Genomic DNA, 18,520 nt, shown 5'->3' with positions numbered 1-18,520 from the left:
AAAAGACACCACTCTCTGGAGAATATTGATAATGAGGAGGCTGTGGATGTTTGTGCCCAGAAGATATATATAGGAAACCTCTACATTTTCCTCTCAATTTTGCTGGGAACCTAACACTGCTCTAAAAAATAAAGTCTGGAAAAATGGAAAGACATACACATACACACAAAGTCTGTTACAATGGCACTATGTCAGATACTACCCTCAGGCAGTTGTTAAATAAGAAAGTCTAAAAACCACTTAGCTTATCAATATTTTTAAACCTAATATTAATATTAGAAGCAAAGATTGAAAGAAAAAAGACTGTTTATCTTACTGCATCAAGAAATATATTCTATCATCCAATTAGTAGCCAGGTTGGGTTATTGCTTCTCAAATTAAATTATAAGCTCTGATTATTTGCACAATTACAAAGGAGTATGAAATACCTCCGTTTATTTTTTTCTGGGGTAATGACATTTCTTAAAAAGATTTTAAATATTTTTTATAGATCTGTAAAACCATTATTTTATCTACAAGGCTGATACAAATAAAGGATGTGTTTTTGAGAATCTATTGTCATACATTTATTTACAACCTATTGTTAGTTTTCATTATATGTTGTCTTCATTTTATATGCCTTGGTGATTAATAGAAAACTATTTCTTAGTAATACAGAAAGACCGAAGAGTGAGATTTTGACTTAAAATATCCAGAATACTTCAATCAGTTTAACTATATTACACATTTATGAATAGTTTGCTAGGATTTTCATCAAATTGGCACTCTTCCTTTATAAGGCAAATTTCCACTTATATTTTGTTTATATTACTCATTAAAAATCTATTAATTTTGATAACTTAAAGGCAGTTAACTGTGGTGATAGTTGAAATCTAGCACTACAAACTATCCTATAAAACATAATTTGTACTGATTTGAGCATATAAGTGTAATAAAACTAAAATGTAATGATTACTATGAATGACATTTCTCCTTATATACATATATTATACCTCATTAAACATATATGCTTTAGAAATGTATATCATAAGCATGACATTAACCACTCAATTAAATAATATAATTAAATACTATTATATATTAATAAAGTATAAATATAAACAGATATTAACACTAATAGTCACTATATACAAAAGCTAAAGATTGTTAAAATTTTGTTAATTTATAGAAAGTTTTCTATAAGTTTTATAGAAAACTTAGTTTGAAAAAGCTAATGAAGTTAAGGTTTCTCTCTGTTTTTTATGATACCAATATTTTTAGCTTATGTATATAATATACCGTATACCATAATAACTACAAATTACGAACTATGATTATTGGAATATTGATCAATTACTAAGGTTATACTATGTAGCTTATTTCTTAACTAGTTTAAGCTAAGTATGGAAATTTGAGAGTTAGCTAATAAAGTACTCACAAACACTAGAGAACTAATATTTTAAGAGTATATAATATATAAAAGGTAGCAAATCCTCAGAGTCTATTGATTTAGTAATATTAGGCATTTTTTAACCTTATTATGAAAAGTGTCTTTAAACTCACAAGGGATGTGGTTGAAAGCATTTGAGTCTGACCTGATGAGTGTTAAAATTATTATTTTATTTAACTATACCACTTATTTTATAAATGTATTCAAGGAAAAAGAAAGGACCTATATTTTAGTTAATGACTGTGAGTTTATGGCCTCTGCCAAAAAAATAATGCTTCTGAGTGACTGAGGAGAATGGTCGGGGAAGTACTATTAGTGATGAACTCTTCCAGGGTAGAGCTGTCTTCATTTAAGGATGCTATGATTTGTTAACATGTAATTGTCCAGTCACTTTCTAAATTTCTTCTTCGTCAAAAAGAACCAAATTTTATCTGTTAGGATAATAATATGTCTATGGTGAAGTGTTTAATTTTTTAGTGAAAATCAAGAAGTGGAGATCATACACTGAAACTTAATTTAAACTCAAGTTTCATAGAACGGACATCTGTAAAGCATAGCGGATCTGCTTTCAGAATGCAGAATGCTATACCGGATGTCGGAGATATCTTTCTGATAGAGAAAGTGCTATTTGCTTGTAGGATGTTTGTCTGTCTTCAGTAATTTGACCTCTGAAAAATGTCATGTGGACCATTTGAAGCACAAAGCGAACAATGGCCTCAACTAATAGGTTTCGAATCTGTTGATTTTTCAAACAATAAAATGAGAAAATGAGTTTGCTAACCTTTGCAGAGCATCTCCCTCCTCATGGTGAAATACGTACCTTGGTTGGTAGATTAATCCAACCTTATCTTAGAACATGTTTTACAAATAATATCTGAATCAGCTGCATACTTGTAAACAGTTATTCCTTGGCCTCTCTCTACCTCACATAGGCAGACACGTTTAAGGAATTTGTATTTCTTTCATAGGATGTATTGTGTGTATGCTGTTGAGAGAATTTTTTAACTGCAAATTATAGAAAATTACTACATCTTAACTGTATACTATAAATCTGTATATTCTAACTATGAATTATAAAGTAATTAACATTTATATTTATCACTTTTTAATGGCTTAATTTTGTTTTTTTCCATTTAGGTTATTATGTATTTTTTTCATATGCTGCCTAACTCACTAAGTGACTTTTTTTCTTTTCATCTGACTCATTTCGGTTCTTGAAATCTTAGTTTCATTAAGAGATTATAAATTCTCTTTTCATCGCCCAAGGTGGTAATTCATTACATCATTTGATAATCCAAATTCTTCTGAAATTTCAGGCATGTGGCTCTTTATCAACTTTCTTCCAACAGGAATTGTTTGGATATGACTAAGCATTTACATCCTGAGAGTTAGTTTGTTGATCAGCTTCATTTGTGTTTATTTTACATAAAAATACATTTTCCCCTCTTATAACTATTATTACCTCATCAAATATATCCTTACAGATGCAGTAACAGAACTAAACGTCCTTTATCTGTACTTCCAGATGGAATTAGGTCTTCAGAGAACTCTCCAGGCCAATGACAAAAACAGCTTCAGTGTGTATCTTGCCTCTTCTGGGGCAGCATTTTTTCTTACTCAATTCCTTCTGAACCGCTTGTGAAATTGCCTTCCAAATGTCTCCACTCAACTTTTATTTCTTTTTGGCTTTCTGAAATTTAATTAGCAGCATTGAATTGTAAGAGAGGTAATGGATGGGGAGAATATAAAGTGAACCCAAAATGTGTTTTCCCTCATAGCAGAGAGTCCTAATTTGCTCGAATTTTCTTCACTCTCTCATTTGGAAGAAAGAACCTAGAGTGCTCTGAAAATCAGCTTGCTGCGTCTTTCCCAAAGATGAACATCTGTGTCTCCTCACCCTCTCTCTGGCTCTTGAGAGTTTCTTCTCATGTGAATAAAAACAACTGAGGATTGTTTTCAACTCCCTTTCCCCAGGCAATCTCCTCCATCTTTCAAGAGCTTCATTCCCAAATCAAGATGGTCCTTGTTGGGACCCTGTTTCCTCTCTGCTCCTGAAGTGCAAACCTCATTGATTATGAGAAGCATTGTTATTTGGACTGACTTAACTTGGTAAAATCAAGGATTCAAATCCCAGCACTTCCAGTTAGCTGCTGACCCTGAACATAGTGGCCTTGACTTCTTAAGTGAAGCACATCTATATATAGTGTCAGGCTTGTCTTTCACCTCGAAGTTCTATCAAACAGCAAATATGATTGATTTCCTGTTTGAGCACAGTTTGAACTTACTCTTTACTCATAACTTTCTTTCCCAACCTCTCCCCAATGAAGACTTCCTAATGTCAGAGATGGAGGATTCATTCTCTTTTTCTTTCTGTCTTTTCCAGTACAATTATTTTACCTAAACCTGTTATATAACATAACAGGACCAGATGGAGTCCAAGCAAGGGCATCCACTTTTAGCCATGTCAACTAAAAGTTCTTGGAAGACATGGTGGGAAATTAATAGAAGGACTAAAGACTTCTTACACACAGTTTTCAGTCTCCCTCGGCAGTTGGAAATTATCTGAAAGAGTAAACTACTTCAGGTACCCTTTTTACTTTATTGTTCCCCACTCTTACCGCTGAGTGTTAGCTTTCTGTTTAAACTCAGTAGTGTATCCTTTTAATGGTGGGTGATTATAAGATCATAGGAGCAAAGAAATAAGGCGACTCTAGCCTTTGTCTAAAAAGTGATTGTAGCTGCAATGGCCCTGTGTTCGTTGTACAAAGCCCTTGACATACAAAGGCTCCTCAGATAGTGATGAAGTTATCTGAGAGAGCAGATACCAAACCACTGGGAGGCCCCAGTACCAAACCACTGGTGAGTAGGAGGGAATAGGAAAACACATCAGTTTCAGGGGAGCTCAATTTAAGAGCTTTATTTTTTGCTCTATGTAAACATTGAGTTGTAAAGATGGAACTCAACACTCTAAGAGGGATTTTTTCTATGTTAATACTTACAAATTTGGTAGATAAAGTAACAAATTAAGATTATTAAAATTTGGATTGACCAAGTAATATTTATTTATTGGTTGGCCAGAGCAGCCAAGGGTTGTAGAGCACAGCACATCACTGTAACTCAGAAGTTAAACCAGTGAGTTTATTTTCCTTTCTCTTTATTTGGTGAATGAAATTGCTGGGTAGGGAACACAATAGGCAAGATCAGAAAAGGACCTGGACATTTCTGAATAAAATCTTTCTTAGAAGGATGTACAGTGGGTTGCACTGAAGAAAAGAGTCCCATTCTAAGAGTGGTCAGTTATCCTGAGACTAGGAGAGAGATGGGACAAGAGAGCAGAAATTCAAATGATAACCAAGAGCAATGGGAACACACTTATCCTAGTAATCGGATCTGCATTAGAAAGAAGAGTACTGATTGCTAAGATCTGCAATGCTTTGTCCTCGGGCCAGTAAGTAGCTGGAGGAGCCTGTTCCCCAAAACAATCATTTGCCAAAAGCTTTGCTTATATCTGGCAAAGGAAGAGTTTAGGATTAGAGTTTTTTACACCATTGTTTCAGGTGTAAAAAACCTAAATGTATAACACCAAAACTTGAAACTTTTTGAATAAAATGTCTTCATGAGTTTGATCTAAGGAAGAATTTCGTTAAGGCTCTAATCTAAAGAAATACCTATTACAAAACTGATAAATTACATGATGTTAATATTAGAAAATTTTGTTCCTCAAAAGACCTGACAAGCATAGTGAAAGATAATGGGGAGAAGTTATTTGAAATGCAGGTATTCCACAAGGAATTACTATGCAGATATATAGTCAACTCTTACCAATCAGGGAAAAAAAGAATAAACCTCAAATCAAAGGGGAAATAAACAATGGATATGAAAAGTATATTCAGGAAATGGGAAAATCAAATGACCGATATAACATAGCATAAAAGATGATCAAACTTATTGAATTGTAGAAAAATGAAAATTAAAACCACAATTAGAAATCATATCACACTAACAAGATTAAACAATTTTGTAACCCCAAATTAATGGAAATGGAATTCTCATTAATTATGGTGGAAATATAATCAGAGACACCCACATGATGAAATCTAGTAAAGCTAAATATATAAACATCATGTAACCCAGTAATTCCACTCTTTACCATATGTTCCAAAGGACTTCTTACATGGGGGCAAAGAGATTGTATCGGAAAATTTATAGCAGCATTATTTATAATTAAAAATCTTGGGGGGATCAACAGCAATGGAAAAACCCACATAGATAAATTTTATAAATATAATTTGAAGCAATATGTGACAGAAAACTTCATACTGTGTTCCCATGCATATATAGTTTAAAAATATGAAAATAACAAATACATTTTCAGGGATGCCTTCTCCTATGGAAGTCTATAGAAATATGATTGAACAAATATTGCAGGAGAGAGATTATGAGGAGCTCTGGTAGGGATTACGAGGAGCATACTTTTGTGGCCAAGTCCATAAAAAGTTTTCAGTTCTATTAATAATATATAGTATTCCCAGCCTGAAGGTAGAACACAAGTGCGGCTTTATTTGAACTTTTGTCTTTAGAGATAACTATACCTCGATTTTTAAAAGTATGTATATAGGTTTTTTTTTTAATTGAGGTATCACTGACATATAACATATACTAGTTTCAGGTTCACAGCATAATGATTTGATATTTGATATTTGATGTATTGCAAAATGATCGTCACAGGAAGTCTAGTTAGCACCCATCACTATACATAGTTTCAAAATTATTTTTACTGATGAGAGCTTTTAAGATTTCCTTTCTTAATAACTTACAACTATGCAACCCAGTGTTATTAATCGCATAGTGACCATGCCGCACATTGCAGCCTTGTGACATATATTTTATAACTACAAGTTTTGCACTTTTTGACTCTCTTCATCTATTTCACCCTCCCCCATACTCCCATTTCTGGCAACCATCCACGTGTTCTCTGTAGCTATGTGCTTAGTTTTGTTTATTTTGTTTTGTGGTTGTTTTTGTTTTAGATTTTACATATATGAGAGATCATAAAGTATTTGACTTTCTCTGTCTGACCTATTTTATTTAGCATGAGGTCCACCCATGTTTTTGCACCTGGCAAGCTTCCGTTCTTTTTATGGCTGAATAATATTCTATTGTATATGCCACATTTCTCTACATATTTGTCTGTTCATAAACACAGAAGTTGTTTTTATGTCTTGGCTGTTGTAAATAATGTTGCATTTGGGGATGCCTATACTTTTTTAAGTTAGTGTTTTTGCTTGCTTCAGATAAATACCTAGAAGTGGAATTGCAGGATCACAGGGTATTTCTATTTTGAATTTTTTAAAGAAAACTCTATATTGTATTCCATAGTGCCTGCACCAATTTACACTCCCATCGTCAGTGAACAAGGGTTCTCTTTTCTCAACGTCTTCGACAACACTCATTTGTTTGTCTTCTTGACAAAATAGCCAGCCTAACAGGTGTGAGATGATATCTTATTATAGTTTGATTTGCATTTCCCTGGTGATTAGTGAGGTTGCTAATCTTTACATATACCTGTGGTCCTTTATGTTTTTCTTTGAAAAAATGTTTATTTAGATTCTCTGCCCATTTTAAAAAATAAATTTTTGTTAGAGTTGCATGATTTTTTTATTATATACTTTGAACATTCATTCTTTATTACATACATACTTTGAAAATATTTTCTTCTATTCAGCAGGTTGCCTTTTGTTGGTTTAATTTTGTTGATGGTAGTTGCAGGTTCCATTTGGTTGATGCTTTTCTTTGCTGTGCAGCTTCTTAGTTTAATGTAGCCCCACTTGATTATTTATGGATTCATTGACTTTGCTTTTGGGGTCAAATCCAAAAATATTATGGACATTGTCAAGAAGCCACCACCTATATTTTCTTCCAGGAATTTTATGGTTTCAGGTCCTACATTCAAGCCCTTAATCCATTTTGTATTAATTTTTGAGTGTAAGATAGTTTTCCAGTTTTATTGCATTGCATGTGGCTATTTTTTGCATGAATACTTTTATTAAAGAGACTGTTCTTTCTCCACTGTGTATTCTTGGCTCCTCTGTCATAGATTAATTGACCATATATGCATGCATTTAATTCTGGGCTATTTTGTTCCATTGACCCATATGTCTGTTTTTATTTCACAAAATTTCATAAACTTTCTCTTTTGGTTATTATAGTTTTGTAATATAGTTTGAAATCAAGAAGCATGATGCCTCCAGCTTTGTACTTCTTTCTGAAGATTTCTTGTCTATTTGGGTTTGTGTGTGTGTGTGTACTTCTATACAAATTTGAAGATTGTCTGTTCCATTGCTGTAAAAAACGCCATTGTGATTTTGAGAAGGATTGTATTAAATCTGTAGATTTCTTCAGGCACTATGAAAATTTTAACTATTACTTTTCTAAACCACAGAATACCGTTTTTCTAAAGCACAGAATACCGTTTTCATTTATTTGTGTCTTCTTCAATTTCTTTTATCAGTGTCTTAAAGTTTACAGTGTACAGGTTACTTACATCCTTGGTTAAATTTATTCCTTGTATTTTAAAAAATTCTTTGTGATATAATTATAAATGGAATTATTTTCTTAATTTCTCTTTTTAATATTTCCTTGTGTTTATAAATATAACAAATTTCTATACATTGATTTTGTAGTCTGAAAACTTACTAAATTAATTTATTAGTTCCAACTGTTTTTTAAAATGCTGAGTTGGTCAAAAGTCTATTTAGTTTTTTCATAATATAAAAGATACATTTTTCATTTTCACCAATAACTTTGATTTGGATATTTTGAGTATGCTGGCTATTTCCTGCATGGTAAAACATTGATTGTTCTTAATTAATGTCTTTATTTGATAGCTATCAACTTTAACTTGACTACCTGACTGTAGGGATGATCCAAAGAGAAACATCTAGCATGAAACTATGCAAACTATTTTGACACATTCAATCAGTCACAGCACCTTCTTCATTCACTGCACAAATTCTTTTTTGCATTTCCACTGCATTTTTACCTTACTTGAAATAATAAAGCATAATATGCCAAAAATGTTGCTTATTTTCTTCCATCTTCAGTATTAAAATGGCTACACAGAAGTTCACTAGTTTTCATAAATTTTTTTAAACGCACACTGATATGACAACTGTCACAATACAATCTGACAAAATGGTTTCAAATGAAAAAGACAGCAAACTCTGCTGAAGCCGTCTTACAAAAAAAGCCCAAACTTTTTGGCTAACCCAACATTTAATCAAGCTGATAATCTTTGTCTTTTAATAGGTAAATTTCTTGTTATTTTTTCTCTTCATTGTTTTTTGTTTTTGTATTCTTCTGCTGGTAGGATTTCTTTGGAGGGACAAAGTTTCTAGAAACAGCCTTGTTTGGTGTTCCTTTGCTCATTTGAAATCAGTAGATTCCATCCTTTAATTCTTAGAAAACACTGACTACATGTTTTTCTAATCAAATCTCAATTATCAGTTAATAACCCCCTGACTGTTTTATTATAAAGCAATTTAGTTATTTAGTTAGTGATTTTTATAAACAGGCACTATAAATAGACACTGTATAACAAAAAGTAGGTTTGCCAGTAGAATTTATCAATGTCTTCATGCACTATTTTTTCATGTGTCACACAATGTTCTTTTGGTTTGTTTTTCTTCTCGATAAATGCATTGAATTCTCTTTAATACATAACCAAGAGCCATTTTCCTTTTCCTTAAGTGCTAGCATAATCTTGTTTTTTTAGAAAGTGAAAACTGAAAAGGAGTGGGTGGGAAAGTCTAGCCTCTTTCCAGCTTCATATAGCAAATCAAAATTCATCTAAGCCAGTGATTTTACTTCTTTTAACTCATGATCAGTCTAAAATTGGGAATTTGCATTGGTCATGGAGACGGAAGTATATCAACATAGTATTTAAGGTGTACTTCCCTTTCTAATTGAAATTGGTTGTCTCACAAGGAAAGCCTGTTGCCTTTTTCTGCCTTCCTCTTGTCTTCACTAAGGAAATGGAGCAACAATTTTGTGTCCATGAGGCGATGTGTGTGTGTGTGTGTGTGTGTGTGTGTGTGTGTGTGTGTACTGGCTTACTGTCAAAAGTTGCAGAGTTCACTGGGACACTTAGCCAGCCCCATATCTGAGATAGATGACTAGGGATATGAGAAATGGAAGCTGGTTTGGACTTGGGGGTGCCTCACTCACCAAGCACCACATGTCCTCCACAGTCCAAACCAATTGAAAGGGACTCAGAAAATTTTTGAGTTTGGCACATCTGACAACCAGACCCAAGAACAACCAGGTTTGGCTTCAAGGAGCCTCACCCAGATGGCACTGCCAACCACAGCTGGTCTCAGACACAATAGAGGGAAACTCAGAAACATTTGACTAAAGCACTCAAACTCATGGGTACCTTAGTGCAAGGATGCTACTGCAGAACTCTACTTGTTCAGGTCTAACACTGGTTCTGATCAATGACTCAGATTCAGGTAGGAACACCCCTTAGAATATTTTTGCACTGTAGTCAAAGGTTAACACCTTTAAGTATTTCAGATGTGCCAAGCATTTTATTAACAACCTTTAATGTATTCTCTGTTCAAATTTGCTAACAATGTCATGTGGCAGCGATTATAAACTCTACCATACGTAGGAGGAAAGTGACTTTAAGAAATTGAGTAACCGAAAGACAAAATACCATATGATCTCACCTTTAAGAGGAAGCTAAACAACAAAACAAAGAAAGCAAAATATAACCAAAGACACTGAAATAGAGAACAGGCAGACAATGACCAGAGGGGAGAGGGAAGGGAATTTCAGGGGAAAAGGGGAAGAATTTACAGGAACAAGTATAAAGGACACATGGACAAAAACTAAGGGGGGTGGAAATGGGAGGGAGGTGGGGAGCACTGGGGTCGTGGGCTTGGATAGGAGTAAAAGACAGAAAACTACTTAAACAACAATCAAAAAATAATAAAATAAATAAAAATTTAAAAAAAGAAATTGAGTAACCGATTTTTAAAAATCACACAAATAATAAATATTGCAGCCAGGAATGGAACCTAGCATTAAAGCCCATGCTTCTGAGGATGATGCTAAACTTCCTACTTCAGAGTAGGAGGTAAAAGTAGTGAATAAGCTGTAATAACTATAGTGAGAAAGGAAATGGCCTCTATTTAATCTGGCAGCTGAAGTTGGATCGTCTTCCAAGAACAGGGGCAGAGAATACAGCAGGTCTGAAGACTCACTGCCATGGAGTAAACGAGCAGTGGGGTCATATTCTAGATGTTCCTATGGCTTTCTCCACCAAGCATTCATCACTACCAAAGGATAGTCAGGCAAAGACATTTGCACTGATACAAGAAAAGTTTATGTCACAGTAAACATACTAGAATCACATACGGGAACCTGCATCCTGTCTCTTCCTTCCGTACCGGATACCATGTTCCATCTGCCACGTGAGGGTCTGACATGAATGTGCACAGTGAAGCCTGCACATACACTCAGTCCACATCCTTTCAATACCTTAGCAAATCCCCTCATAACCAGGATAATGCACACCTGTGTCGCTGTCAGACTCAAGAGGACAGACTTGGGGGACAGGGGTATGAAGGGCCTAGGTGCAAGATTGGCTGTAAGAGAATTCCAGAAGCCTGCACCCCTAAAAATAATTTCAAGGTGAACGCTTATAGATTCATCATCCTAGGCACATTGTCATTAGGGCTGTCTGTATTTAATAGCAGTGCTCTATAAGGAAGTATATTAATATACTATAAGTTGTCAATAACAAAAAAAAAACCCTACCCATAATGAATTTACCACAAAAGAAAAAAGATAAAAGGTTATTGACTCAAAGACCTGAGTAGTGCAAGGATAGATTTAGATACAGATTTACTAAAGTTCAAATGGGCTATCTATACTTCAGCTTAGCTGGTTTGGTGCTGGTTCCATTCTCAGGTGAGATTTTCACAAAGCTCATACTTCTTCATTTGAAGAGCTTGGGAAAGCAAAAGTTCAATGCCCTGATCTCTCCACCAAAGAATAAAATTGTGTTGAAAACCCTAACCGACCTAATCAGTCATGTATCCTTCTTGAATCAAGCTCTCTCTGGTATGAAAGACATACTCTGTCTGACCCAATCAGAACTACTCATGGAGAAGAGGGCATGCTCAAACCCAACTAAGAGAAACTCAATATCCTTCAGAAAAATAGAAGGTGGCATAGATGACAGATAGATATAGCAAAATTTTCAATACATATTTGTATTTTTTCCTTACTGTGTGAGCAGGGGATAGGAGTTTAAAAGAATATAAGAAGGCAGGGTACATAAAGCAGCTTTTCCAAGGCTTAACATTTGGAAGATTTCAGACATCTATTTTTGAAGTAAATCTGGTTTTTACACGTTTAGAATGACATAGCATCTGGCCTTCAGTAAACCAGTTGTCTGGGGACAGAGCAGAGGGACAGGAAAAATCAGCAGCGAGGGAAAAGAAAGTAGTTGGCTTCCAGCAATAATGCGGCCGTAGTTTTCCCACAGTCTCCGTTCCTCCGTATGTGTGGCTTTTGTGAGTTCAACTTTTTCAAATAGCAGATAATGTGCATGAATCTTCTGTAGTCTCCTCCTGAAAGTTTTATCAAGTTTTTTGACTAAGTTGTTTTTCCAGGCCCAAAAGACCTAAGGTGAGTAGGCACATTGCCACTGTACCTTCTCAGTGCAATATTGCTGAATTGTCTCTTAACACTCCAACCTCGGACAGGCAGTTCCAACCCCAAGTGGATCACGCAGGTGTCAAAAGCATAACCGTCAGTTCCCACTATGCAACAGAAACTCTGCCAGCACCTGGTAATCAGGGTCAATTACCCCAAGCAAGATATTGACTCTTCTTGCCTTCTTGACACAAGGAGCTGAGGAGTAGTAGGTCCTTGGAGCTCCTCCCACTATTCAGCTGGAAGTGAAACTCTCAACATGTGCCTTTAACCATCTTCTAAAACTCTGGCAGCCCCTTTGCTGCCACTCCAGCTTTGCTGAATGTTGTGATAATTGCACTCACCTGAATCCTGACGGTTTCACCTTGCCACCTGGCCTCTATTGTTTCCAGTTGTTATCATCCCCACTGCAGTTGACAAACCCAGATCTGTGAAAATTTACCCTACTATCAGCCTTGACCTAGAAGGGAGAGCTTCCACTAAACTTAGTGGTGTGAGGCCTGCCCTTCAGCCTTTTCTCTGGGCTGCTGGGTGGAGCTGAGTCCTCTGCCGGGAGGATGGATTTACAGTCATGCAAAGCATATCCATTCTAAAATGCCTACTTCTCTGGGCCTTTTAATCTCTTCTTTCATTATTTATCATGTCAGTTCTGGAATTTCCATCTTAATGTGATCCATTGCTTTTCCATGCTCCTAAAAGCTGCCTGGAAGTGGATTGTGATAAGTGAGTTGCACCATTTGTTTCTCTCCCTCTCTCCTTTCCTTCCCCTCTAAAGATAAATAAATAAATAAAATATTTAAAAAAAAAAGCTGCCTGGATATAGGTACTGACTCCCCAGGGTCTTTTCCAAGGTGTTCATTTTTGCATTCCACAAGAGTGTGTATTCTGCCCGGTGTAATCCAGTAGCCTAATAATCAAGATCCATGCGTACTCTCCTGCCTTTTGTCACTATATAATGGCTAGCTCTTGAAGTCCTTTCAGAAAAAAACATCTTTTTCTTTGTGAGCTGACCCAGAACATCCATCGCCTGGTTATACTGGAATACAAGCTTAGTGTTGGCCTACCAACCAAGAGGGGAGATTAAGCAAGATACTAAACTGGGGTGAGGAAAGAAGAGTCTAATGTTCTTTCGAGGAAGAGACCCCTGCATCAACTTCAAAAGAGTTATGGGTAATGGCCTCCTCAGTGAGATCAGTGGAACCTAGGAATTCAAGGTCTCCATGTACCTCAACACAGATGTGCCCATCCATATACAGGGTTCCATTCTTTCCCAAACAGGATCCTGAACAGGGTGTAGCAGAACTCTGTTAGCTGTAACTTCCATGTTCTTTTGAGTTTGGCTACTCTAAGAATTAAAACCTAAGCCCGAGCCTCAGCATCATTTATTTTGTCAACATAAAATAAGTGTATCTCTTTATGTGCTGCCAAAAAGACCATCTAGCTTTCACACTTAGATTTTAATTTCTGACTAGTCATTCTCAGCTTTTTGTTATTTTTCTCCAGAATTTCAGATGAGCCTCACAAAACCCATTGAATGCCATTGTCCTCTTGTTAACTAGTTTCTCTGTGTCTGACAAACACCTTATGTGCCACAGAAGTTAATGTGTTCTCCTCTATTGAAAGAACATTCCAGTTGACCACTGGTGAACAATTACATGTACCTTGTCTCAGGGGTTTGCTGAGCTCTTTGAATAAACAATAATGGAGTCTCCATTGCCTGCTAGGCTATAGGTGACCTAGCTCTAAAATCCCATAATAGCTTTTGCTGTCTTGTACTACCTTCATGTGGACCATCACCTGTCATAGGTTAGTTTTGCCAGAAGCAGACACTGAGATAAGTATTAGCATGCAGCACATTAATTAAGAACTCTTAGGATTAATATTGGTACAAAGGAGGGAAAGAAAGTTGTATTGAGCAGGAGGAGAAATTGAGCTCTAATGAAGTCCCATCAAAGGTCTCAGTTGACTGCTCATTGAATCCCTGAGCTAGGAAGGCCCTTCAGAATCATTCTAGCAGAAAGGAGTAGGCCGAGCATTTATATCTTTGTGCTATGAGCTGTTGAATGCAGGCTTCCCTGGAAAGAATCGTTTTCTTGAATAAAGGAATTTTCTTCTCCCAAGGGAGATCCCAATGAAACTGGACCACGGGGCCATTCTCTGGTAGAGCTCTCTTCACTCAAGGGACTAATTGCCTCATTCCCAAAGAGCAATTTTGATAACACATCACAGCATGCACCAAGAAATCCAAATGAAATGTAATTGAATATTGAGTTGTCCTTCCACTTATTTCCTGAGCTATTGATATTTGGGAATAGATTATGAAGTACTTCCTAATTCTGGCAACAAGAAATTATATAAATCAGCAAGATTTTATCAAGACTCTGTGTGTCTTTTTGTCATTCCTATAAATGAGAAGTACACATAGTCCAGTGAGTCCTTGTCTCTATGAGATCATAGGAACGAGAGACATTCAGAGTATAAAACATAAAGTAATTTTGTCTTGGAAAAAAAATAACCATGGGAATATGCTCAACTGATGATGTCCTTTCCCCAAAAATAAGATAAATTAATATCAGGGAAATTTACTCTGTTTAATTAATACAATAAGAATTTATTTTATTTGATACATTAAATTAAAAAAATAATAGAAATTTTAAAATAGATTAACAATATGATTTTGGTATATAAAAACAATTAAAATACGGTACCAACTTCTTTGTATTTTTCAAACTTGCATTGAGTAGCTTTATAATTATTAGTCTATGACCTCCTTGTACTGATCCTCAGACTTTATAGTCAGATCTATAATAATTTAAGCAATTATTAAAAATAACATATTAACACTAAAAAGAAACATAGAATCATATTGTTTTTTAAAAATCTAATTTCCGATGAAAAAACGAAGATCCAGTCAGGTTATCTAAGTTCCTGGAGTAAACATAGAATTCAATGGCAGAGCTTGGACGAAGTGGGAGGAAGAAGGACGGCACTGGGTTTTCTTCTGTCAATGTGGTTTCTTCTCCTGACTCATATTCTGCTTTTCCACAGAGTGTTTTGTGCGTTCTTTTCCGCCCATGACCTAATATTGTCAAAAAATGTAAAATAAAAGTTTGAAAGATAGTAGACTGCTTTTTATAAATTCTTGACAACTACCTACACAAAATAAACAACAGTTATAAAATCTAAAAGGAGGGCAACTTTTTGATAATGATCCATATTTGAATATCTTTAATGACTGATTAATAATAGAGTATGTTCAAAAACGACAAATTGAAAAGGACTCAGACTTGTCGTTAAAAATTGCTTTAATTTTTCTTCTCCCCCTCTACTTCCTCATCTTTTCCTCTTAAATAACATATATGGAAAACTGGTTCAGATGACAATTGTTTCAGGGAGTCATAGAACAGCTTTCAAGATACCCATGCACGCAGCCATCTCAGGTGAAAACAATCAGGACTCTTACATTTGTGAATTTCTTAATGGCACATCTCTTAAGGGGAAAAAATGTTTCTATATCTAGGGTTCAGTTACTCTGTACATGTGAAACAGTGCTGAGAGAAACATTTTGGTGATTTATTTAATAAGAAATATTAAGTTTATGATATCCACAGAGGAGCCAATGTCTTTCAGAAATAAACATTGCTTAATTATTTAAAGGCTGTAAAGTTCTGTTGAAGGGTATAGTACAAAGAGCAAAGTGAACATCCAGGTTAATAAACTACCCAATAATCTCTGCAAACAAATATTCTGTACCTGTATTAAAATCTAATCTCCAGAGTACATAGAAACAGCAGGAAATACTATAGCCAAAAGTCATTATTTTCCTACAGGCTCAGCTTTCTATGCATCCTCTACTATGACTTCATTTCTTTTTCTAACTGTTGTTCAAGTACAGTTGTCTTCATTCGCCCTCCCCCGCTCTCCTCCTCCCAACCAACCCTCAGAATATTTCATTTCTAATCTCTCTCTCTCTCTCCCCTCTACCCAGCTTTCATTTTGCCCATTTTCTAAGGCCTATTGTAAGTCAAATTAATTCCTTGAGTTGCCTTCCCTCTGACTCTACCCGCCTCCCACCACACGTTGTTAAATTATTGTACTTGAAGTTTATGCCTTATTACCTTTCATTTGCTTTTATTAAGTCTTCTTCACATTTTCTGAGTTCTCACATATGTTAATTCAGTTTCAACTACATTGTGAATTCCTTAAAGTTTATGAGTATGCTTTGGACTTCTGCTGTGGTCCTCAATCCCCTGCAAGATGAGAGAACATTTAAATTTCCTTTCTGGTGATTACCTTGTTTGTATCTCATAGAAAGAAGTCAAGGCAAAAGGAGAATGTTCTCAGAAGTAAATAATATATAGGCATCATATAAAACAAGAGCTAATGGGAAAGACATCCAGTATTTTAAACATTTTATAAAGGGATATCGGGGATAAGAAATTAATTTTTTTTCTAGCAAAACCTCTCTTGTCTTCCTATCATCTCAGGCACTTCATTTAACCCCATTCTGTTTCATTTGCCTTCAAATCATAAAACTGTGGTTTTCTTTCTACTGGTGTAATTTTCTCTTATTACCTACACAAGATGATTGCACACTTAACTCTGGAGGAGAATGTAAATATATATTGAAAGACCTTGTCATTGAACCAGCTATAAAGCTTTAATCTATTAAGAATGGCCTTACAGTGCTATGAATGCTTTTTATCTTTGTGTAAATTACCCCTCGGCATGCCAAGAAAAGACATCAAAAGGACCTGAAAACTCCCCTACAGTTAAGTGATCAAGTCTTTTTTGGTTAGCCGGTAATTAGTTGATAAAAGGTCTGTCCAAAGTCACGAGTTGAGTGTCCAAGTGACGGGAAACACCGTGCACTTGGAATGCCTTCCTAGAGAACACTCCCCTGGATGGACAGCAGCACACCTCTGAAGTTTGGGTTGGATGCCATGTATCCCAGCAATTGCTACTTTCTCAAACATTCACCAGTATTTCCGGGGTGGGGTGGGTCCTTTTTGTTCTTTCTGATAAACTCCTTCCACGGCGCAGTTAGTGGTGGCTGGAAGGATTTACGTTTATAGATTTAGAAAACTGGTACCTGACTTGTGTTCTCCTTTCTGAACATGTCAGACAAGGGAGTGTTTCCTAGGAGGATCTATGCCTCTTTGTGAATTCCCTCCCCTTTCTCTTTCTTGAGTGCACTTGCCTCACGTCTGTTGCTTGAAAATCAAGCCACTGGAGTTCATCCTGCTATTGAAAGGTGTATCATGGTAACACCAATGAACCAACTCCAGTACCAACTTCATTTATCATAGCTATAAACTGGAAGTAGTCCAAGATCCAACCACGGGAGAATGAATTAACCAACTGCAGTATATTTATACAATAGAATGCTGCTATGCAATTAAAAAAAAAGATAATTGCTGACACATAAAAATATGGATGAGTCTCTAAGCCATTATGCTGAGCGAATGAAACATTACTCAAAAGAGTACACATTGCATTATTAAATATATATAAAGTTCTAGAAGAGGCAAAACTCTTCTATGGAATAAAACAATCAAACTGTGTTTTCCTCGGGGGATGGAGGTGAAGGTTGACTGGGAACAAAGGACAGCAGGGATGGGAACATTCTGGATTTTCATAGGAATACAGGTTATTGTCATAGCTGAATAAATGTATACCAAAGATTTGCCCATTTAATTGTTTGCAAGTTTTAAATAAGAAGAAAATACAAATTCAATCCTGGTTAATGACATAAGCTGAAATGTGTGGAGAGAATTGTGTTATTCACTTTGAAATGTATTGAACAATAAGATTTGTTGGATGATGCATTTTAAAGGATGGCTAGATAGGTGATAGAATAAAATGTAAGTGGCAAAGGTTAATGTAGTTATATAAGTATTTACTGTACAGTAACACAACCTTGCAGTGTGTTTAAAATTCTTTCAAAATATAATGATTAAGAAAAAAACAGCACTAGCTAATTGTTCTTGGCAATTTATTCCTAACAAGTATTATTAGATTTCCTAGAATTTGAGAGCACATACTATTTTTTGACTCACAGTAAGTTTGTAACCAAAATAAACTCTCATTATTACTCAGGAAAATAAGGACAGTAGGTACAAAATTACAAGAATGGTAATTCTGTTACTTGAAATTTTATTACTATTTAGAAGGATTTTATTATGTGTTCAGTGAAAATTTTGAGCTTGGCTATTAAATAAAATAGCTTAATCATATGGCTTATGGATTAAGTCTATTTTCTTCATGAGTTAAAATACACTAAATAAAATGAGTAGGTGCTTATGTAGTTGTTGAAGACTATTTAAATTTTTTTTTTTTTGAAAAATAGTCTTAAACCCTAATCTT

This window comes from Artibeus jamaicensis, unplaced genomic scaffold (assembly GCF_021234435.1).
Source record: "Artibeus jamaicensis isolate MK-2021 breed Jamaican fruit bat unplaced genomic scaffold, CSHL_Jam_final scaffold_474, whole genome shotgun sequence".
NCBI lineage: Eukaryota > Metazoa > Chordata > Mammalia > Chiroptera > Phyllostomidae > Artibeus > Artibeus jamaicensis.
Note: the sequence above shows the minus strand (reverse complement) of the source record.